The 25766-nt window shown below is 37.9% G+C and overlaps 1 long non-coding RNA gene across 1 annotated transcript in view; it reads left to right on the plus strand.

Annotated features, from left to right (window-relative positions):
- Positions 1 to 25766, plus strand: part of LOC111821661 (uncharacterized) — a 110443-nt gene that overhangs the window by 71199 nt on the left and 13478 nt on the right. Inside the window, exon 3 of the long non-coding RNA XR_002825004.1 lies at positions 3810 to 3918. This is a non-coding gene — a long non-coding RNA (uncharacterized LOC111821661). The remainder of the gene's footprint in view (positions 1 to 3809; positions 3919 to 25766) is intronic.

Below are 25766 nucleotides of genomic sequence, written 5' to 3' on the forward strand. Positions count from 1 at the left end.
ATACCACTTTGATGACTAAGGCGTGCCTGACTCAAGACATCATCAGTTAAATAGCCTCATAGGCATGTGAAAGCAGGGCAACGAATAAGGAAGACTGAAGAAGAATTGATGCCTTTGAATAGTAATGTTGGCAAAAAATAATGAGTGTATCATGGACTGCCAGAAGAATGAACAAATCAGTCTTAGAATAAATACAACCAGAATGCTCCTTAGAAGCAAGGATGGCCAAGACTTCATCTTGCTTACTTTGGACATGTCATCAGGAGGAACCAATCACTGGAGAAGAACACCACGCTTGGTAAAGTAGAGTGTCAACGAAAAAGAGGGAAACCCTCAATTAGATGAATTGACACAATAGCCACAACAATGGGTTAAACATAGCAACAATTGTGAGGATGGTGGGAGACCAGGCAATATCTCATTGTTATACAGAAGGTCACTATGAATCAGAGCCAACTCAATGACATCTAACAATAGCAAATGTATTAAGTAATTCCTTTATACTCCCCAACATCTTGCTACCTCAATACAATCTTTCCAGCTCAGGCATTTGCGAGTAATTACAACTGCATGCTTCTAAGCCCAAAAAGTGAATTAGAATCCTGAAAGAGGGTATTTGTCTGAAATTCCTACATCACAATTGGCTGTTGAAGCCATCTTAATGATACAATTATGTAGCTACTCTCTCAAAGCTGTTTAACCAGCCCACACAAAGCCTGTCTGAGTCAAAGTAAGGTAAGTCTATTCAAGTTGTATCAGCAAGGGCTGTGGAGTTCATGGCAGGGCTTTGAAAGTTCCTTAATGATCTCATACTGTGTGTCACTGTTGGCGCCTCTTTCTGATATTCATTAAGTTAAGACGAACTATCAAATAGTAACTTTACTGAGTAAATGATTTTGGTTAACATTGTAGAGAATTTGAAAAAGACCGATAAAAGAAATAGTGGCTCTCACAAACATGATCTTGTTTTTATTTTTCCTCTGTGATATTGTGCGTAATTACATTTGAGTCCTGAAAAAGGGAATATTTCATGTGGTTTTAGTGTTATCTTTTAAATTGCCTGGGAGATTAGTCCAGTAAAACATTTCAGATTACAACTATTGATTTCAATGGGAAAAATTTGAGGGAAATTTTAATTTTTGCAGAATTGATTTTACATTTTGGTCCTAATCACTCTAACTACCTGAATCCTAGTAGGGGGGGCTTTAGTGAATAACATTTTCAAACTTGACATTGATTAAACTGATGTTGAGTATATTATTGCTGAAATTAATTGTGGATGTTAGGAATCGTGGGAAAAGGAGCACTAATGAGTATGAGATTGTATCTTAGAAGTAAAAAGAGAGTTAGGGGCATAAACAGAAATTTTGATTCCTTGAAATGAAATGTCTTGATTCAACAAACTTTAATTGCATTGCTACAATGTACCAGACATAACATCTGTAAATACAAAGATGAATACATCTCCATTCTGATGGGTTCACAGTGTAGTGGGGCAGACAGATATTCAAGCAAACAATCCGAAGAGAAAAGTGCCATCACAGAGGAATGTGCAGAGGAGGGAGCATAGAAGGCATGATTAACTTTGGAAATGTGGGGACACAAAATCAACATCTATCTATTCCTTGGATGTTTCTGCATTTGCAATCACCCAGGGAAAATAGCAAAGCACAATGAATAAATTGGTCTTCAGCAAGTAGACACCTCTTGCATGTTTAAAGATCATGGAAAAAATGGATCTTATATGTAAGCATAAATCTTCCAGGAATTCAAAACGGTCTGTGAAAGACTTTGTTGAATGAGCTTCACCACTCAGAGGTTAGGGAATTATGACCAAGGCTCATTACTGAGGATTTTTTTTGACTACTGCAGTCTCCAGGTTTGTCAAGGCTTGTAGCTAGGGTTGCCAACCATGTTTCAGCTAAATTTCGTAGAATTTATTTGAAAAGCTTCAGTAAGGGTGAATTTGGAAGGAATTTTTCTTTATGTCTAGGTAGAGTGTTGGTGGGAACATTGATACCTACTTTGTATCATTTATAAATGAAAATATTTTAGACTTACTTATAATTGTATTTTCTAAATGAAGAAATCTGCTGTTAGATGTAATAGGCAGCAGATATTTGCAACTTTTGAAACTCAATTATCTCAGTAAATACAGCTAAGCAAGATAAAAATCTAGTTTCTTTTTCTCACTGTGTTCTAATCTGCTTATAGTCAACACGGAATACCCCCTTTCTATAATTTAAGTGATTATAAGAAAACTGGATGTGCAAATGTTAGTGACCTGGATCATGTGATTCCATAAATCTCATTACCTTTGATCTCATCTTACTAATTAAGTTCTCATTAGTGTGCCCATCTTTCAAGTCATTCTTGGAAGTACTAAAGAAAACTTTGATTGATATTCACCTCAGATGTACTTCCTCCACATTGGATTCATTTTAATTTACTATCACCCTATCATTTATGATCCTTTCAACATGGAGAGAAATCCTACCTGACTCCATTTGACTACTTTGCAAATGAAATCGTACAGGTAACTGATAATGCCTTATTCCCAAATAAGGCCTTATTCCCAAATCCACATAAATGATAACCTATGATAGAAGAACATTGACACATTATTTGGAGTTGGGATGCAATGTTCTGTTACAAAACATATGGAATAAATGCAAAAGCAAAGGTACTCAAAAGCTCAGTCATGGAGCGGCAATTTGTAAAGGAAGGTATATTTCAACTATTAGGGAATGACTGCAAGAAACGATTGTGTTAACTTTTCAAGTTTCGAATAATACTGTTCCAGTGATTTGCCTTTCCTTTTACTAAACATTGAAGTAGTTAACAACAGTGACTCATTTACTTTGCTTCTCCTCATTAATTATGTGATTTTCTTAGACAAATCTTTCAGTGTTGCCTGACCTGCTCTGTTCTTTCCGAAGCCATGCTACTTACTGCTCAGTACTTTGTTAACTCCACTTTCTTCCTGTTCTTTCTAACGTTTTGCTTTGGTGTTTATTAACCGGAATTTTATTTCTGGGCAGACTCTTCCTGCTGAAGAAAGCGGCTGTAAATCAACAGAGAATAGCCACTCTTGGCATGATTCTCCTATTACTGTAACTAGAAGTGGCCTGTGGTATACCCACTGTTTCCCTGTGCCGGCTCGGTCCTTTTCAACTAAGCTTGATTTATGATCCTATTTTTCTTTCCTTTTTTTAATGAAATGAAACATTTTGAGCCTACTGAATCCCAGTGATATATTGCTGCATTTCAAAGCGCTTGCGAATTCAGTTCCAAACTCTAACTTGGGCCTGTTCTGTGAGTTTGATCAAATCAGGTAGCTTTTCTTTGTCAATTTCCTCTGTGTAGAAGCCAAAAGTGATCAATTAGTAACTTATGATAGTAACTTACGGTAGTGGTGTAGGAAGATTTTTGCTGCTTTTGTGATTCTACGGTGATTAAAACTAGCCCCAGAAAAATCAGGATTTGGATAAAATTTGTCATAGGTAGTATGTTTTCCATTTTTCTACGATAGAGCCTCCTTCTTCTTCCTAAAACTCAGTGAATTTGGCAACCCAACTGCTTCAAATGCAGGACTCCTCCTAGCACGGCACAAGGCCAATCATTCAGATTATTCTTATTTTCTCTATCAATATTTATCTGTTATACATCTCCCTTTCTCTTAGCTGGTTGTATTTCCATAAACTAATGAACAAAAGTACGAATGTAAAATCAGATGTTAATAATGTCGAAATATCACAGAGTATTCCGGCCAACCCCAATCTAATTTTATTGCCATCTGCTTTCCACAGATACTAATAACTGGTATAAACGGAAAAGTTTCAAACCAGAGGCACTGTGTCAGACGTCAACATGCATTCCCAGGAAGCAGAAGGTCAGGATGCAAACCACTTGTTCATGGTAAGAATGTGTCAGATGTAAAGAACCTGTTCCCAGGAAAAATGTGTTCATGCCTGCAATCATGTATAAACAGTCCGGCTAGCACAATTCACCTAGTTGGTAACTCTCTCCCTCCTAGCCAAGTGGCTGACCTTTACATTTCAAAGTACTTCAAGCTGAAGCTGCTCTTATCTGTAATTAATCATTAACCCCCTACCTTTCCTTTGTTCTCTTTATATATAGACCCCTTTCTCCACTTGAGAAAATTTTACATCTCCTTTTTGTCATTGTCAAGTTTTGAGTTCTAGTTTATCTTTATTTGAAGTGTTACTTATGACTCTGTGACTTTGGTTCTGCTTGACCTGAGGAAGGTCCTTAGTTGAGACAGTAAGATCTTGACGTACCAAAAAGTGCATAGTCATGTTAAAAGAGGCCTAGTTTGTGTGGGAGTTTGTTTCATTTCTCCTGCCTAGAGTTTCTTTTCTCACATTTCATTTAAGCAAGATTTATGTATGTTTGCCTCCCCATATGAAAGAGGGAGCCAGCAATGCAAACAAAGTGAAGTGATTAGTAATGCTTGCATTAAATTCCAGCAGGAGGTCAGGCTTTGTCTTGGTTATGTAGTGCTGCTGTAACAGAAATACCACAAGTAGTTGGCTCTAACAAATAGAAGTTTATTCTCTCACAATCTGGTAGGCTAGAAATCCAAACTCAGGGTGTCAGCTCCGGGGGAAGGCGCTCTCTCTCTGTAGGCTTTGGGGGAATCTTCTGGTCTAGGAGATTCTCCATGCAGGGAACCTTGGGTCCAAGGGACGCACCCTGCTCCCGTCACTGCTTTCTTGGTGGTATGAGGTCCCCACGTCTCTCTGCTCCCTTCTCTCTTTTATATCTCACAAGAGACTGACTTAAGACACAATCTAATCTTGTAGATTGAGTCCTGCCTCATTAATATAACTGCCGCTAATCCCACCTCATTAACATCATAGAGGTAGGATTTGCAACACATAGGAAAATCACATCAGATGACAAAATGGTGAACAATCACACAGTGCTGGGAAGCACGGCCTAGCCACATTCATACACATTTTTCGGGAACGCAATTCAATCCATAATAGGCGTGTTCAAGAAATCAGGAGAGCTAGGTCAGAATGGGATAAGGATGGGAAATATTATGGGGGAGTGAGAATGTCCATGCTGATCTCTGATACTGATCCATCCCTCTCCTGACTCCTTGGTTCACTATGGACCAGCCATTGATTCCTGAGAAAACTGAAACCTCTTTTGAGTATCGTGGTTGCTTCATAATTCCGTGGTCCTGTTCACTCCTGTAAATCACATCTTGTAGATATAGTCACATTTCAGAACTCACCCTTTGTGTCTTTAAATGAATCATTATTCACCATCCATAGAAAATCAAAAGCTGCTGAAAAGACCTAAAATGGATCACTACAGGAATATTTTTTTGCTTTATACAGAATTCACCTTGATTTGTGGGCACTTTCAAAGACAATAGAACAATACTAGGGAGAGTGTCAACCATTTCTCTTCTCTTTTATTAGAAAAATTGTGTTTTATGTAAAATATCACTTCAGAACCGTACCCAACCTTCAAATCAAATGTTAGTTGATCCAAAGGAAGGAGGTCTGGGCAGATGCAGATGTTTTTAACACCAGAGCATCTTCTGATTGCACAGCTGTTATAAGATGAGGGTACTGATACAGGTGTTTGTGATCTCATAGAAAGCTTAGAAAGTACCGGTGATTACATTAAAGTCTATTTTAACCACAGCATAACTCAACAACGATTGATATTAGTCAATGATGAAAACTGTACCCAACATTATGCAGTAATCAGGCCATTAGTCCAAACGTATTTCTTTCTCAGAAACACTGTTCAGTCACCTTATCCTACCTCTTTGCTTTGTGTTTTTTATTAAAACCTTTGTATTTTTGTGCCTGAACATTTTTCATTTTCTCTCTGTCTCACTTTTTTTTAATGCTTTCCTAACTTCATTGGCTTCAAAATGTGCAGGTGGACTATAGTTACCTGATTTCACTGTGAATCCTTTACCTCTGCTGTTTTCCTTTGTGAAATTAGAAGAACAGAGCAAATCAACGAGTATTTGAAAGCTTAGGGCTTCTGAAGGCTCCAATGTCAAAGTTCCAATTGAATCTATAGTCTTCTTTCAGTTATCATAACTCCACCAGCAAAGGGAATTTCTTCTAAACAAACTTTTTACATGATTTTAACAGATAAGAATGAGACATGCCCTTTGTTGAGACATATTTCAGAGAAACTGAAACTGAAATTAGTTTCTCTATGGTAGTAAATAGAGTTTAGTAGAAAAAAAAACTAAAATATTTTCCAGAATTAAAAAAATAATAAGTATACTTTTGAGCACTGACATGTGTTTGGACATAAATTCAACACTCCAAATAAGAGAAGCTTCTCCAAATAAGTTCCAGATAATAATGCAGTGTTCTCCTTATTAAGTTAGTAACCCATGAAAAAATATTTATTTTTTGGACACAGATTGTTTGATGACTTTGTTTTGAAAACTGAGCCCTGGTAAAGAAAATTGAGTAATCTTTTATGTTTTCAGTCAACTTTTCGAGAGATTTACAAACTGCAACACTAATTCTTCCTTCAGTATTTTGTAACTTTCACCATGTGTGTAACTTTGTTGCATGCAGATAGGAATACTGAAGGAGTATAAGGCACAGAATTCACTTTCCACAGAGCACAGACTTATACTTGGAACTTAATAGGGCACATTGAGGGGAAAATAAGAAGACACATCTAACTTGGAAGAAAAGCTTGCTCCCAGAGTAAGTGGTGACGACTTTGGATAGGCAGGTATGGGATGGACCACAAGGATCTTTGAACGTCACACTACTTACTGTATCCAAGGAACCAGCAGAATTGTTTGAGGAAGAAAATGTTGTGTAGAAATCAATGATCCTAAAAAATTCATCTGCTGGTGTTCTCTAGGAAGTATTGAGGGGAAAACCACAAAAACAATGGAAATAAATTAGATTGCTATTGAAATGGAATGAGAATGTATAATGAGTATCGCTGGTAGGAATAGAAAGAATGGAATAGATGTGACAAAACTCTCCAAGAAAGAATTGACTTTGAGGAGAGGAAACAATTAAAAATGATTTTGATATTTTTATTTATTCTAAGTGACTAGAAGATAGTAGATGTGCTAAGAGAAATAGAATGTTTGGGGATGGAACTAACTTTGGGGAGAGGGAATGAATTCAATTTGAATTAAAGGAAAGAATGTCAAAGACTGGTAAATGATTATTTAAAATAGATGTATAGAAAGTGATGATTTAAAATCTATAAAAGAGTTTCCACTGAGCCATCGGTCTGAAAATAGAGGCGTTATAGCCCCAGCACAGCCTCATGTTTGGAACTATTGAGAAAATAGATACAATCAGATGAGAACTATTTCAATTTCCTCCAAACAAATCCAGCAATACTACTTGCATTTGTACCCACATGCTCTACCTTTTCTTACAGTGGAAACCATATAATTACTCCTAATGCCTTTATGCTCTGTATCCCATTCCCTCAGACTAACTTAGGTTTCTCATCCCTGAGATTATCCCCACAGCAGGTATGCAGGCCTAAATATTTCCCATCCTAAAAACATTCCACCATGACACTGAAGGAATTCTTATCAAAATTATCAGTGACCTTCGTCTTGTCAAATCCAATAACCAAAACTCTATCTTTATTGTATTTTTCTTCTTAGCAGTATTTGACATAGTCAGCCAGGCCCTTCTTGAAACACTTTCTTGCCTAGGCACTTTTAATACCACACTCTCTTGGCTTTCTACCAGGCTGTTAGTTCTCAGTCTCCTTTATTAGCTGCTTCTGAGAGTACACTGCAGCTATGTCCTTGACCCACTTTTCTATCCATATGCTTGCCCAGGTTAATTTCATCCATCATTATTGTTTAAACACCATCTATGTGTTGATGACTTCTCATTAGTATCTCTAGCACCAACTTTTTCTATGGGGTCCAAAATGTTATACCTCTGTTGATTATTCTCTGTTCTGCAACCTTCAGGTCCAGGGATCTGATCTTTATGGACTATCTCTCCCCAGCTCACTTGCCCTCTGTCTTCTGGTTGAATGTGACTAGTGGATAAAAAGGGAGACTCCATGAGGAAGAGAGAGAGATTGGTTATTAATTACCCCCGCTGTCTCATTGCTTTGCCATGATTTCTGCACTGCTATATTTTTCAATGTCCATAGCATTGCGGGGTGTCCTCTTTTCCAAATCTCTAGTCCTCACTGAATTCCATTAATAGTTTCCTTTCCTTGCCCCTTTAGGCCTACGAGAGGTAATAGCTTCTGACTTTTACTAGCCTCATGGTCCATCTCTTTTAGGACCTTAAATTGCCAATATCACTATAAATTGTCTCTTCATTAAATTATTTTCAATAAAACCTTAGAGTGGGCCATCTGTTTTTCCCACTGGGATTTTGACTAATACACCTACCAAACCTGCTCCAACCACAGCTTTTCCTATCTCAGTTGATGACTATCCCATCTTTCCAGGGGCTTACAACAAAAATCTCGTGCTTCTCTCCTTCTCTCAAATATTATATTCTATCCATGTTGGCAATAGCCTTAATCTAGATCTAGAATCCAATCATTTGTTATGACCTCTTCTGATACCACTCTGACACAAGATGATACTATCTCTTGCCAAGATTACTGCCATAGCCTCCAAACTGGTCTTCCTGCTTCTACCCTTGCCTTCCTAAAGTCAGTCTTCATTATAGCAGCAAGATTATACCACTCTTTGCTGAAAACCCTGCAATGGCCTTCCCCTTTCACACAAAGTAAAAAAACAAAGTTTTCATAATGGCCCATGGGGCCTGATATGATCTGACTCACTTGACTACTATTTTGGCTTTCAAAGAACTAGTATGCTGACCTTATCACAATTATTGATGAATATAATATGGAGTCCCTGGATGGTACAAATGGTTAGCGTGCTCAGCTGCTAACTGAAAGGTTGGAGGTTTGAGTCCACCCAGAGGTGTCTTGGAAGAAGGCTTGGTGATCTACTTCTGAAAAATCAGCTGCTGAAAACCCTATGCAGCACAGTTCTACTCTGATGGACATGAGTTGCCATGAGTCAGAATTGAGTGGATGGCAACTGGTTTACAATATAATGGTTATATGATTATCAAATGACCTAGACTTATACAATTTTTAAAGTTGAAGTGTTAGACTTTGTCTCTAGAGTAATGGCATTTGAGGTTTGAAAGTAGTAATGTAAATTAACAAGTTAGCTCATGGAAGGTCAAATGACTAGTTTGGAGCCAACCAATGCATCACTGTCAGAGTCAGGCACAGATCTTTAGAGGGTGACTTCCACTTGACTTAACCACTAGACCACACTTTTCATCATTCAAAACCCTGAACATGCTTAAGGAAGTACTGTCTGCTTTGCTAAGAGTACTTATGTCAAAAAATAACTCTCAGGTTTGGATGTATCACAGTCACAGGTAGATCTAGAAATTCACAAATGAATTTATATATACCAGTTCCTCTTCTTAGTATTGCAGGAAATAAAAACATATACTTGCAATGATTTGACTAAATAAAAGAAACCTTGATGTAGCATAATAAAACCAAACAAAACCCATGGCTGTCGAGCCTATTCTGACTCATAGTGACCCTATAGGACAGAGTAGAACTGTTCCATAGGGTTTCCAAGGCTGTAATCTTTACAGAAGTAGACTGCCATATCTTTCTTCCGTGGAGCAGGAAGTGGGTTTGAACTGCCGACCTTTCGGTTAGCAGCTGAGTGCTTAACCGCTGTGTCACCAGGGTTTCTCTGATGTAGCACAGGCAGCTGAAAATGAAAATCACAAGAGATTGATTTCATGTAGTGATGCTTTAGAATTGTAATTTGGAAAGGGATAAATTTAGGGAAGTAAAGCAATCTAGACTGGGGCTGTTTATCAAGATACTTCATGCAACGCTCACAAAGGTGCAACATTTGTGTCAATTTTTCATTTGTTATTTACACCAGTGACTATTACCCTAGGCCACACAAATGGCCATTTTTTTCCTTCATATTTGGTAAAGAAATAATTTTATAAGGCTAATAAAGATAATAATGATATGATGCAGCAGTTAAGAGCTCAGCTGCTAACTAAGCAAAAGGTCATCAGTTCAAATCCACCAACTGCTCCTTGGAAACCCTATGGGGCAGTTCTACTCTGTCCTATAGGGTCACTATGAGTCAGAATCAACTCGATGTCAATGGGTTTCATAACTAAAGTGAGAGAATAGATATAAAACCATATTTTTGACATTTTACAATACTTGATCTAATTGTTACTATATTCAGTTGAGATAAATGTAATTATCCCCATTTAACAAATGAGAAAACTGAGTTTTAAAGAAGTTAACTTTTCTAGCTAAATGTTCAAAGCTTGGAATAGAACTGACATCTGCCTTCAAAGTTCAAGCTTGTTCCATTCTTCTAAGCTGCTTCTCAAAACTGCTGCTTTGTATGACTAAAGCTGTCAGTACTTCAGGGTGCCATTTCCCCTCAGTATGTTAGCAATGTGCACCCTGTGGATTTCCTCAGCACAACAGAGAGAACCATTCCCATCCAGATCAACATTTTCCCTTGTATGGGGTAGTCCTGAGGAATGCCTCTGTAGCTCCTTCCTCACATCTGTGTCTTTCCCAAGTTGGAATTTGGTGTGGGGCTTGTCTCAAATGCATGGATCCCACAGCTCACAATCAAAGCTCTTCCCTGGCAACTTACCTTACACCACATATAGTTACCCACTCGCCTCCACTCCACACCCATGCCCTCAACCCCAACTTACTCAGTTGCTTTTTTTTTTTCCCTAGGAAATTCTCACAGAAATTTTCATCAACGTATGGAGACTGTAGTTTTTAACAACATGTTAAGACCTTCTGCCTAATTTTCAAGTATGATTCAGAATCTTTAGCTCTTTCAATTCAAAGTTAGACTGACAAGGCATCATCTTTTGGACTTGCCTTGTGAATTGTATGCTCCACTGAACATCGCTGATCAAAAATCACTCTATTCTTGGATTTCAAATTCATTTCTTACACAGTTATTTTGAGTCTATGTTGTAAATTTTAGAGTGGGGGGAGGGGGTCTTTATAAGGATGTACAGTTTTTGAGAGTTAAATGTTTCAAGATTGCTGAGTAGGACAATGCTTTGTGCCAAAGTAAGAACATGAGGAGACATTGATGGCAGTAAGCTGGGAAAGAAGTATGAGACCAATTTTAATAATATGATTCCAAGGTGATTTATAAGAACCGTGCAAACCGTGGGGGTTTCCATGAGAAAAATAATAGAATTTAGTTCTGTGAAATCTAGGGGTTTTCTGATGTTCAGCTGTAACACATCTGGACTGAAAACTTAAATCTAGTTTTATGAGCATCCTGTGTCAGTTGTTTCTTCGCAGTACAGGAAATAAGTTCAAGAAAAGATGAGAAAGATATATAATAGCTATGCAGGATGCCCTGCATACCAGTTCATATTAAAGTGGCCATTTCCAGGAATTAATGGTTGCTTATTTTTCACGTGATGTATTTCAAACACAGTGATGGGAAAATATCCACATACAGTCAAAGTCTCAATCATCTTTGCTGATATGATCATATGTTCTTGTATTTATTAACACTGACATGTATATACATGAATCTGAATGCTATAGATATATATTTTCTCCATATTTTCTTTTTATATATGATTCAAGAAAACATTTTAAGCTAATGCACTTCATGTAAGTTTCACTTCTGATAGATTACATTTCTCCTAAGGGATCTTAAAAGGTCTTTATTAGAAAAGGTATATAGGTTTAAAAATGTACAGTAAAACCTGCAAAAGCTGGACCTGTGTAAGGCAGAAACCTGTTAGAGAAGGAGAATTCAAATGTTTTCCACTAATACAGAGCAATAATAAAGTCGTAAGACTGCACCCTGTCAAAGGTGGAAAACTTGTGAGGCCCAGAAAAATAAGACAGTCCTGTTGAGTTTCAGCTCTCACAGGTTTCACTGTAATTACTGACTTTAGACCTTTAGAGCATAAACAACTTTTTTTTCACATCAGTTCATGGTTATTACAACACTATGAGGTAGGCATTATTATTCTTGTATTTTACGTAGGAAACTAGGCCCAGAGATGTTTTTGAAATTGTCTCAAGGTCATAAATTTAATATGAAATAATGTATCTTGAGAACTATGTGCTATGTTTTATGTGTGTTTAATACTCACAATGACCTTATAAGGAAGGGGCTACTCTAATGTCCATTTAATAGATGACGCAGCTACAGTTTTGGGAGGTTAAGTAACTCACCAGAGCTTACACAGTTAACAAGTTTTAGAACTAGAATTCTAGCCTAGGGTGTCTGATTTGATACCCAATATCTGTTCACTCTACCATATTTCTTTCCCTGGGCCACTACTTCCATCAGAATGGAGCCAGTATTCATACCCAGGTCCTCTGACTCCATTGCCCATGGGGTGTCCAACCTAAGAGGTATTAATTTTATAAGTATTACGGTTTAATTGGTATAGAAAACCAAAACAACAACAAAAATAAAACCAACCAAACAAACAAACAAAAAAAACACCCATTGCTGTTGAGTTGATTCCAACTCATAGTGACCCTATAGGACAGAATAGAACTGCCCCCATAAGGTCTTCAAGGAGCGGCTGGTGGATTCCAACTGCTAACCTTTTGGTTAGCAGCCGAGTTCTTAACCACTGTACCACCAGGGCTCCAATTTGTATAGAAGTTTCAAACTGATGGTTAGAGAGAAAGCAATTATCCCTACAACTGGGATTATTCTTTTCTTACATGATTTATTACTCATAAGAGTAAAACTGTAGAAAATCTGTCCCTGAGACATATTCTTGACTGAAAATGATAGAAGATGTTTTAACAGCTCAGCGATGAATACGCAGGATAGCTTTAAATATCTGATCAGTTAAAAGGGTGCCCTTGAGAGTGACCAGCTGATACTATGATCCTAAATACCTATTAAATATAATTAAAGTAACATATCTCCAGGGCATTTTCCTTCACTGTCTAAAACACATGCCCTATGTCCTTGTTATAGCCTTGGTTTTGAGTCAGCCAAGGAAACTGTCTTGGAGAAGTGGAGGAGTACTGCCCCTGACCTTTACCAAGGTCAAATTTCCCTGCAGTCAACTGCAAAGCTGCACAGATGAGAAGATGTGTGTAGTTAATCAACTGCTCTGTCCTCAGAGGTTAATTCTCCTTCTCAGCCTCACTCTTAACTTCCCCAGTTGACATGTGATGTGAGGGAAGTGTTCCAAACGACAGCTTCTTGAGTTTTCTTCCAGGTTGGTAGCAACTTAGGGCATTCTATCTCTTTGAGTAAATAAATGCCTCTAAAGCTTTGGAAAATGTTAGTGTGAAAAGCTAGTGGCCACAATGACTAATAGTTTGCCTGGGTCGGGAGAGATTCTTGCTCTTTAACCTCTATCTGAACATTTTTTATTCAGTGTTGGGGCTTGAGAGTAGAGACCTTGGCTCAATGCTCAAGTAGTGAACTTCAAGCCAGGGCACAGCCCTTGAAAATAAAGCTGTGGCTGCAAATAGATATTATGACTGTGTGACTTAATGCTTGGAGGTTTTGTCTCTTTAGCTGGGGAGAAAATGCTGCTGAAAACCCTAACTTTGAAAATTCAGACTGAAAAATTCAAAGCAAGTCATAGACAAAATTATGAATTAAATGAAAAAAGAAATGGAACCCCACCCCCCCCTTCTGAATTATCATCTCTTTCTGGATTACCCTTTGCCAGCACTCTTTGCTATGTTGCCTTCTGTGGCCCTCCTGGGTAGTTTCATAATTGAAACATTCATATCTGCATGTTTTAATGTGATGGTTAAAGGGAAGATACTTCAGGGTATCATTTCAGAGCTGTATTAGCCTCTTATGGGGCTTCCTTTGAACAGTCTCCAATTTTCAGACCTTTGAAACTCATCTTAAAAGGGGATTTGCTTGACTTTTCATTATTAAAGTGAGTTCAAATTCAGTATTTGTTAAGTGGGGACTGAATTATAATATGACATATTATATGTACCTTTTAAAAGCTGGCTAACCAAACACTAAATAATTTGCTGTTGAGTCAATTCTGACTCATGGACACCCTGTGTGTAGCAGAGGAGAACTGTGCTTTACAGGGTTCTCATGGCTGTGACCTTTCAGAAGCAAATTTCCAGAAGCACTTCTGGGTGGACTTGAACTGCCAACCTTTCGGATAGTGGCTGAGGGCTTCCCCAAATGCACTACCCAGGGACTCCCAAAGGTTGGCTTGAGGAAGGATAAAGAGTCAGGAGAAAGCAGCTTTATGTGCAGTGGTTTAAAGTTATGCAGGTGCCTCTCAGGTCTGAAAGTGGTACAGAGACCAGTATCCAAGCCAAGAGAGCTCAAGACAAAACCACAGCTTCCTCTCAGAAGGCCTTCCTTCTGTCCTCACAGCTATTTCCAGCTGGCTTAAAAGAGGCACACAATTTCTAAGTAACTCAAAGTAGGGCAGCAACAGCTGCAGATTGGGGGCATTTTACTTATTCTACTTACCTTATTTTTTTTTTCGTTTATAGCTTAAACATTTAGTTATTAGGAAGCAATTTTGAAGACTTCTGAGGAACACTGTGGGGGAAAAACAAAGTTTTATGGTAAAAGATAAGGTTAAGTAAAAGGAATAATGTGTTATTTTAACTTCTCTTGTAAATTCTTACGGGTTAGAATCTTATCATCATTATTCAATTTAAGATGTTTGATTAATATATAATAAATGAACCTGATTGAAAAGAATGCAAAGAGTTTTTTTTTTTTTTTTCCGTTTACCCAATGGAGGAAGTGCTGCAGGCTAACTGCACAGTATGTTTAATACATGGCAGAATAAGATCTGTGCTTTTGGAGAGGGCCAGGCAAAGTGATATGGCATTGAAAGGATGAAAAACTGCAATAGAAATGTCAGGTTCATTTCCCAGAGATTGTTTACTTCCTCTTTTTACCTTGCTTACAGCCAGCGCTCACTGACAGGAGATGATCTGGCCAGGCTCTAATTATAGATGGGATTAACTGAGAGTAGGATCAGTAAACTCTTTCATCTATTATTGTGATTTACATGAAAATACTTCCAATTAACTTATTAAAAATGTGCTTTGGAAAGCTTGATTGAGCGGTATAGCTGGTGATCTGCAGGAGAAATTCAAGTTCAATTAAGGAGTGGTTTCTAAAAACTTTTTATTTTGACAGAATTTTAGACCTATAAAAGATTTGCAAATATAGTCCAGAACTCATGTATGGTTTTCGCCACTTCTTAATACCTTATATAACCATGTTACAATGAACAAAACTAAGAAATTAACATTGACACAGTACTGTTAACTAAACTACAAAGTTTAATCAGATTTTCCCAAATTTTCCACTGATGTCCTTTTACTGCTTCACCTTCAGATGGACAAAAAATTTAAAATATCTGATAAAACCAACTGTTGATAAGGAAGTGTAACAACTGAAACTCTCATATGGTGATACCAACACTTACACAAGGAATTCAGTAATGTCTAGAACTGCGTAGTCCAAGAAGGTAGCCGCTAGCTTTGAGTGGCTACTGAGCTCTTGAAATGTAAAAAGCCCCGGATGAAATGTGCTGTATGTATGAAACACACACTTTATTTTAAAAAATGAGTACAAACCAACAGAATGTAAAATTTCTTATTAATAATTGTTTATCTCGGTTATATGTTGAAATTATAATATTTTGGCTATATTATTAAATAAAATGTATTATTAAAACATTCAACATATTTAATATATTGCTTACTTTTACTCTTTAAATGTGGATATAGAAAATTTAAAATCACATACATGGATCACAATTATACCTCTATTGGACAGCACTGATCTAGAATGCAAACAGAGCATTTCTATTTTCGATACATCCTAGAGAAAGTCTCATATTTGTGCATGAGGAGACGTAGACAAGACTTTCATTGCATAAATTTTTGTAGTATCAAGAAATTAGAAATAACTTACATGTCTATCAATACAGGAATACCTAAATAAATTGTATTTATATAATGAAAAAATTCAGTAGGGAAAAACAATCTACATTTACATGATCAATATAAAAAACTACTGAAAATATAATTACTAAAAAAGGCAAATTGCACAAGGTTAAGTAAAATGTTATATGATTTATATGTAAATTTATAAAGTATATGTACACAAAGCACTAATATATTATTTATGAATATAGGCATAGGCATAGACAGGAGATAAAGTATAAAAACCTGGATGAGAGGTGAGATTTATCGCATTTTTGGCCCCAATTCTGGACCCCCCCACTGTCTACAACCGTTTTGACTTGAAACTTGCAGTGCCGTCCTGTTATGTGTGGGTTGTACGTTCCCTCTTCTTGACTTTGGGTTTGCCGTGTGGCGTGCTTTGGTGGAACAGCATGAGGTAGAAGTAGTGATGTGACAGTTCCAAGCCTAGGCCTCAAGACACGTGGGTATTGCTCTTTGATTTCTTGGGCCTCTGCATAGCTAGGAGAAGAATATGTCTGCACGAGCTGCTAGTTTTAGGGGAGACACATGGAGCCGAGCCAAATGGCCCCTAGCCAAACCCAGACTTCATCGGCTATCCTCCAACTGATGCTCGTATGTATGAAGGGGTTCAGCTGAGATTAACACAGTCACCCACTGAAGCCCATCCTAGATTAGCTGAATCCTCAGCCTTCCTCAGATCCAAGAGAATAAATAATTATAATTTGAAGTCACTGAATTTTGGGGTAGTTTGTTACACAGGACTTTTCATGGCAATAGGTATTACACAATAGTGTAATATTAATATCTGGGGATGGAAGGAAGTAAACTTTCTGTATTTGAATATTTTTTTCTTTTAAAACAGTCTCATATGGCTGATTTTTCAGAAGCAGTTCACCAGGCCTTTCTTCCCAGATACCTCTGGGTGAACTCAAACCTCCAGTCTTTCGGTTAACAGTGGAGCAATAACCTTTGCACTACTCAGGGACTCTGAAAAAAAAAATGGTTTTGTTGTTAAGTGCTGTGGAGTTGGTTCCGACTCATAGTGACCTTATGTACAACAGAACAAAACACTGCCTGGTCCTGTGCCATTCTCACAATCGTTACTATGTTTGAGCCCATTGTTGCAGCCACTGTGTCGGTCCATCTTGTGAAGGGTCTTCTTCTCTTTTGCTGACCCTCTACCAAACATGATGTTCTTCTCCAGGGGCTGGTCCCTCCTGATAACATGTCCAAAGTGCGTGAGATGAAATCTCATCATCTTTGCTTCTAAGGAGCATTCTGGCTGTACTTCTTCCAGGACAGATGTTTTTGTTCTTCTGACAGTCCATGGTATATTCAGTATTCATCCCAACATCATAATTCAAAAGCATTAATTCTACTTTGGTCTTCCTTATTCATTCTTCAAAATTTCCTGCCTATGAAATATTCTAGTATTTTTTAAAACAGTATATATATATATTTTTATCATACTTCAGGTGAAGGCTTACAGAACAAATAGTTTCTCATGAAACAGTAGTACACATATTGTTTTATGACATTGGTTAACACCCCACAACATGTCAATCTTCTAACTTCTCAACCTTATTTTTGGTGAAAATACTCATAGCCAAAGATATACCATTTCAAAAATTTCTACATGCACAGTTCAGTGACATTGACTACACTCTTCCAATTGTGCTGTTATTCTCACTTAAGATGAAAGCTTACAGAACAAAATAGTTTCTCATTTAACAGTTACTACAAATGTTGCCTTATGACAATGGTTAACAATCTCACAACACATCAACAATATCCTTACTCAACCTTGGGTTCCCTATCACCAGCTTCCTTGTCCCCTTCTGCCTTCTGGCCCTTGTCACTGGACTCCTGTACCTCGTTAGTCTCATTTGGTTTTACGGGGCTGTCCACTCCCAGGCTGAACGGTGAACCTCGGAGATAACTTCACCACTGAGCTAAAAGGGTGTCTGGGGGCCATACTCTCGAGGTTTCTCCAGTCTCCTTTAGGCCAGTAAATCTGGTCTTTTTTTTGTGAGTTAGAATTATGTTCTACATCCTTCTCCAGCTCTGTCCAGAACCCTCTGTTGTGATCCTGGTCAGGGCAGTCAGTGGTGGTAGCTGGGCACCATCTAGCTGTACTGGACTCAGTCCGATGGAGGCCTTGGTAGCTGTGGACAATTAGTCTTTCGGACTAATCTTTTCCTTGTATCTTGTAAAACAGTAAATATATTTTTAAAAAGTAAAATCAGGGTTCTAATTGCCTACTTTTTATATTTGCTTCATTTGTGATTTTGCTCCAATATAAATTTTCTTTTCTTTTCTTTTTTTTTACATTCATTATTGGTTTGCTTAAGGTAGTTCTGTTTTATGCGTTTTGTCCCATCATCCTTTCTGGTTTAGTATTTGTTCCATATTTTTTCATTTTTAAATAAAATACTCATGTTAATTCTTGCATTAAAATAAAATGGGATGTGTTTGGTGAACCTTCAGTTCGTATTTTCAGCTTCTTATTGAGTAGTGTGTGATTTGCAAAGTGGTGAACAGAATGCATATTTAATGCATGGTTAAGTCTGAAAAGCAACGAGTGATAACTCATCTCTCTTTTTCCTACGCCTTTTCAGTTGTAATGGAACACACACAGCTAGAGAGAGTTTATAGTTTTGGATAGTGATAGGAGACATAGTCAAAGCTTTTTCTCCTGCTGGTGACTTTCTGCACCAGCCAGGTATGCTCTGTTCTAGTCTATATCATGATTTGTGAAATGTAAGCAGCTGCAAGAACTCACATTGTCGGAGTCACTGGGAAGCATGGGAAATGATAGGCTAGTTGTACAGGATGCAAGGCCAGGAAATAGAGGTTGAGCACACCTCCCAAAGAATGTATAGAAAGTAGTCTGAATGTTCTTGAAAAAGTTTTATTTCTCATTTATCATATGGTATAGGATATAACCATCTATTTTTTTACATTCTGCAATAAAACCCTTTCAGCAGCAATTAGCTACAAAAAGTTCATGTTTAAAGAAAAATTAAGTACGTATTTCTGTTACTCAAGAAAATTGAGGATGAACGTGAACTTGCACAGTATTTATCAACATTTTCCAATCACTTTGGGGGCTGTAGTGCTATCATAGACCACAAGAAAAACGAAAGACACGATTTACTAAACAAACAGCATCTACTTCAAAAGTGAGTAACTGTTTTATGAAGACTGTGTGCAGAGATTTATGGAGATGAGCATTTCAGAGATTAATGAAAAGTCTCTGTGATGTTAATTAAATGGAGCATGGCAACCATTCACTGCTGGATCCATCAGAAGGCACCTTGAAGTGTTAAAACCAGTTACCGTGCTTGCTGGAGAGTGATTCAACGTTCTTCTGTTGCTTACTCAGTAACCCAGTAACTCGGAGCCCTTCTGGCAATCCCCCGACACAGGTCCTTCTGCAGTTAGCCATCTGCCTCTGGTGTTCACACTTTTGCCTTGGCTACCATCTCAGGTCCTGATTTTAATGCAAACCCAAAATACGGTTTTTTGGTAGAGATTGCATCCAGACAGGGATCAGCTTCAGCTCACCTTATGCTTTGTGCCCTCCTATTTTGAACTGCCATGTATTTTTTGTACATTCATATTTTCTTCAAATTGCTATTGCTTTAAAAAAGAGGAAGTGTAAGGGATGAGGTAATGTTAGCAGTCTCAGTGAAAGATTCTTAAAAGTGGAGACAATCTATCAGACATGTTAGCTATTGCTACGTTTCTTGGTACAGAAAATTTCCTCAGTAACAGAGATTCTAACTTGAATTCTCATGAAATAAAAGGAAAATTTGCACCATTGGAAATAATACTTATAGTTCCCAAAGTCTACAATTCCTTTTCCTATTGTAAAATTATAAATTAATAGATTTTTATAATATTATTATTCAAATAATTACCATTGTAGTGTAGCCACAAATATTAATCCCCTCCCCAAAGACTTCACATAGTTTGGTATAGATTTATCCTAGTCTGGTGGTGCAGTGGTTAAACACTTGACTGCTAACTGAAATTTCAGCAGTTCGAACCCACCATACAATCCGAGGGAGAAAGATGTGGCAATCTGCTTCTATAAAAATTTTCCAAGCTTGGAAACTCGTTGGGGCAGTTCTACTCTGTCCTGTAGGGTCACTATGAGTCAGAATCTACTTGATGGCATAGCGAGGCAACAGGCTTGGTATTTTTTGCTTTACGAGGTTAGCAGCAGACAAATGTTACCATTTTCTTTTAGAAATGGAGAAAATTTTCCAGGCTTCTCTCAGAGTCAACAAAGTGTGGATTAAATTAGACTTATTGATTCCCAGGCCATAGTTCCCCATTCCGAATAGTTCATATTTTTCATAGGTTCCTCATTAGAAATTATTTAGAATAATGTAAGAAAAATGGCAAAAAGGTTATTGTTACTGGAAATTTTCAAGTTGTCCATGGAGGTGCTTTCTTTTTAGGAAAGAACATTCAATGAATCACACAGTCCCTTGCATGAACCCCTTTGTAGGGGAAAAAAAATAAGTTCAAAGGGGATGTCCAGAGAATAACTCTCAGGAGATGCAATGAATTGATCTTAGTCAACAGGGGAATTTCTCAAACATTCTTAAAGCTTAACCCAGAACCACACCCGTCAGCAGTTTCTGTCTTCCAGGTCAGATACATTTACAAGTATAATTTAAAATACATACTCTCTCTTAAACAACATTCTTTATCCCCTCAAGAGAACTGAACCTCAGTAAAGGGACTTTGAATGTTTTTGACTAATCATTCATTTCCTGCAAATGCAAAACTTCACAGTTACATGAAATGAGGATAGTAACGAATTGTGTACTGTACATGCTTTTCAAAGAATTCGAGTGCGTCTGACATATTTCTGTTTAATAGAAAGCCAAAGACAGAATGGATCTCTTAAAGTCTGGCTCAACTCCAAGCCATTTCACTTTTAAACCACCAATGGGAATTTATTTTTGCCACCATTTGGCAAACTGACTCTATTACGGTCAGTTTATTTAGCAATTTGTACGTCCTGCGTAGTCGATCATAGTTGTATGGATCAATTTTGGAGACCATTGTTCATTAGTTTAGCCTAAAACTAAGAAACTAAGTATATATAGTAGTCTCTAGGTGGTACAGACAGCTCAAGTGCTAGGCTGCTAATGGAAGTTTGGAGGTTGGCACCTCAGAATAAGGGCCAGGTAATCTACTTCTGCAAAATCAGCTAATGAGCATCCTATGGAGCACAATTCTACACTGATACACATGGGGTCACCAGAGTTGGAGTTCACTCCATGGCAACTGGATTTTTTAAAAATAAGTAGTTATACTATACATAGACTAGAAATTTCTAACACATTTTTGGGATTGGCTCATAATACTGAAGGGTACTTGAAGTATTTACCTATTCTGCCAGACTTTAGGAAAAATATTCTGGAAAGAGGAAAACATCTCCCCTGTGAAAATGCACGTAGAAAATGTGCTTTTGTAATCGCAGAACCTTATTATGGCATTTAATAATCTTTATAATTTAAAATGAGCCAATATAAAGTTTTTAGAAAAAAAGTAAATTGTATTCTTATGATTTGAATGGATATCAGTGGATCTACCGAGAGTAGAAAAAGAAAAACGAAGTTAGATAAATTTCTCTGTCTGGTTCCCTCTTTTTATATTTATCAGGATGTATTACGGGAAACAGAAACCACTCTTGGTATCTTAAGCAAACAGGATTTTAATACAGAAAATTGTATGTGCTTATGCAGTTATTGAAAGTCATAAAGGAGAGGCTTCTAGGCTAGGCCTCTAGGAGTGACCTGCAGATTGAGTCCTCTGGGAAGCTGCTACTACCTCTGAGTCTGCACTAGTGCTACAAGTTCAACAACAATTCCTGGAGCTGTGATACAGTCATTGTTGCTGTTGTTAGGTTCCATCAAGTCGATTTTCAAATCATAGTGACACCATGTGACAGAGTAGAACTGCCCTATTGGGTTTTCTAGGCTGTAATTTTTACGGGAGCATATCCCCAGGTCTTTCTCTCTCGGAGCCACTCCCACTGCTGTTGAGTAGATTCCAACTCATAGCAACCTTATAGGACAGAGTAGAACTGCCCCACAGGGTTTCCAAGGAGTGCCTGGTGGATTCGAACTGCCGCCCTTTTGGTTAGCAGCCAAGCTCTTAGCCACTACACCACCAGGGCTCCTCCAGGTGGGTTCACATGCCAACTTTTTGGTTAGCAGCTGAGCACTTAACCATTGAGCTGCCAGGGATCCTAGATACAGGCATTAGTACACTGGAAGCTGTCACTGCTGCCACCGATGCTGCCTTCCAACACTAACGAAGCTAGAGAGTAAATCCCCACAGCTGTAATACAGGCTTGACTCTTGCCAATCAAGACGCTGTAGAATAGGTTCGGCAACTTTGCCCAGAAACACAGCATGTTTCCACAACTTTGCTTTCGAGCAGAAATAAGAGAACTTTCACCTTGCTGCTTGCTTCCAAATCTAATCAGTAGGAATTAAATTGTATCCAGAACAACAATTAAGTACACTAATTAATATATGGAGCTCTGGTGGCATAGTGGTTGAGAGCTAGGCTGCGAACCAAAATGTTGGCAGTTTGAATGTACCAGCTGCTCGTTGGAAACCCTATGGGGCAGTTCTACCCTATAGGATCTCTATGAGTTGGAATGGACTTGATGGCAAGGAGTTTAGTTTAATTTTATTTTTATAAATATAATTTTATATAATATACAATATTATGATAATATAACAATTAAATTGCAATCCAGAACAAGGTGCCTTTATGTCTTTCCATCCCTCCTTCTCCCCCTCTTTTACTCCCTTTCTGTCCATTTTAAATGTATGAGTACACACTTTGTTTTCTAAAATGTGTTGAATTTTGCTGGGCTTTAAAAATTACAGATAAAGGAGGTAAAGTCCATGCATTTATTTCTTTATTTTCGTAGTTTAAGTGAAAGTGTACAATTCAAGTTAGTCTCTCATACAAAAATTTATACATACATTGTTATGTGACCCTAATTGCTCTCCGTATACTGTGACAGCACACTCCTCCTTTCCAACCCTGATTTCCTGTTTTCATTCAGCTAGCTCCTAACCTTCTCTGCCTCCTCATCTCACCTCTGGACAGAAGCTGCCCATTTAGTCTCATGTATCTACTTGAGCTAAGAAGTACCTTCTTCGCAAGTATCAGTTTATGTCCCAGAATCCAGTCCAATCTGGAATTGTTTTAGTTGTGGGTTGACAGAGAGTCCGGGGGTCATGCTTTCTGGGGTTCCTGCAGTCAGTCAGACCATTAAGCCTGGTCTTTTTCTAGAATTTGAGTTCTGCACCCCACCCTTCCCCCACTCCATCAGGGACTCTCTGTTGTGTTCCCTGTCAGGGCAGTCATTGGTGGTAGCCGGGCACCATCTAGTTCTTCTGGCCTCAGGCTGATGAAGCCTCTGGTCTATGTGGCCCTTTCTGTCTCTTGGGCTAATACTTTCCTTGTGGCTTTGGTGTTCTTCATTCTCCTTTATTCCAGGTGGTTGGGACCAATTGATGCATCTTAGATGGCTGCTTGCTAACTATTAAGACCCCAGATGCCACTCACCAAAGTAAGATGCAGAACATTTTCTTTATAAACTTTATTACGCCAGTTGACCTATATGTCCCCTGAAAGCATGGTCCCCAGACCTTCACCCCTGCTACTGTGTCCCTCGAAGTGTTTGACTGTGTTCAAGAAACGTCTTAACTTTGGTTTAGTCACGTTGTGCTGACTTCCCCTGTAGTGTGTGCTGTCCTTCCCTTCACCTAAAATAATTCTTCTCTACTATCTAGTTAGTGAATAACCCTCATCCTTCCTACCCACCCTCGTAACTATCAGAGAATGTTTTCTCCTGTGTTTAAAACCTTTTCTTGAGTTCTTACAATAGTGGTCTTATACAATATTTGTCCCTCTGTGACTGACTAAATTCATTCAGCATAATGCCCTCCAGATACCTCCATGTTATAAGATGTTTCACAGATTCATTGTTGTTCTTTATTGTTGTATAGTAATACATTGTGTGAATATACCATAATTTGTTTATCCGTTTGTCCATTGATGGTCACCTAGGTTGTTTCAATCTTTTTGCTATTGTGACCAGTGCTGCAACGAACATAGGCGGGCATATATCTATTCATGTGATGGCTCTTATTTCTCTAGGATATATTCCAAGGAATGGGATTGCTGGATTGTATGGTACTTCTATTTCTACATTTTTAAGAAAGCACCAAATTGATTTCCAAAGTGGTTGTACCATTTTACATTCCCACCAATAGTGTATAAGTGTTCCAGTCTCTCCACAAACTCTCCAGCATTTATTATTTTGTGTTTTTTGGATTAATGCTGGCCTTGTTAGGGTGAGATGGTATCTCATTGTAGTTTTTATTTGCGTTTCTCTAATGGCTAATGATCGTGAGCATTTCCTCAAGTGTCTGTTAGCCGTGTGAATGTCTTCTTTGGTGAAGGGCCTGTTCATATCCTTTGCCCATTTTTTAATTGGGTTATTAGTCTTTTTGTTGTTTAGGTGTTGCAGTATCTTGTAGATTTTAGAGATTAGACGCTGATCAGATTTGTCATAGCCAGCATTTTTTTCCAGTCTATAGGTTGTCTTTTGAATCTTTTGGTGGAGTCTTTTGATGAACAGATGTGTTTGATTTTTAGGCACTCCCATTTATCTAGTCTTGTTTCTGGTGCTAGTGCATTGTTACTTACGGTTCGTATTCTCTTTATGCCATGCATTAGGGCTCCTAGCATTGTCCTTATTTCTTCTTCCATGATCTTTATCATTTTAGGTTTTATATTTAGGTTTTTGATCCATTTTGAGTTAGTTTTTGTGCATGGTGTGAGATATGGGTCTTGTTTCAGTTTTTTGCAGATGGATATCCAGTTATGCCAACACCATTTGTTAAAAAGATGGTCTTTTCCCCAATTAACGGACTTTGGGCCTTTGTCAAATATCAGCTGCTCATAGGTGGATGAGTTTATGTCTGGATTCTCAATTTTGTTCCATTGATCTATGTATCTGTTGTTGTACCAGTACCAGGCTGTTTTGACTACCGGTGGTATAATAGATTCTGAAATCAGGTAGTGTGAGGCCTCCCACTTTGCTCTTCTTCTTGTGTAATACTTTACTTATACAGGGCCTCTTCCCTTTTCCATATGAAGTTGGTGATTTGTTTCTCCATCTCATTAAACAATGCCCTTGTAATTTGGATTGAGGTTGCATTGTATTTGTAGATCACTTTGTGTAGAATTGACATTTTCACAATGTTGAGTCTACCTGTCCATGAGCAAGGGATGTTTTTCCACTTATGCAGGTCTCTTGGTTTCTTGCAGTAGTGTCTTGTAGTTTTCATTGTATAGGTCTTTTTCATCTCTGTTTAGATTTATTCCTAAGTATTTTATCTTCTTGGGGGCTATTGTAAATTGTATTGATTTGGTGATTCCTTCTTTGAAATACTCTTTGTTGGTGTGGAGGAATCCAACTGATTTTTGTATGTTTATCTTGTATCCTGATACTTTGCTGAAATCTTTTATTACTTCCAGAAGTTTTCTTGTGGATTCTTTGGGGTTTTCTGTGTATAAGATCATATCATCTGCAAATAGAGGTACTTTGACTTCTTCCCTACCAATTTGGATGCCCGTTATTTCTTTTTCTAGTCTAATTGCCCTGGCTAGGACCTCCAGCACAATGTTGAATAAGA

Source organism: Trichechus manatus, unplaced genomic scaffold, assembly GCF_000243295.1.
Source record: "Trichechus manatus latirostris isolate Lorelei unplaced genomic scaffold, TriManLat1.0 scaffold00095, whole genome shotgun sequence".
NCBI classification, from domain to species: Eukaryota; Metazoa; Chordata; class Mammalia; order Sirenia; family Trichechidae; genus Trichechus; species Trichechus manatus.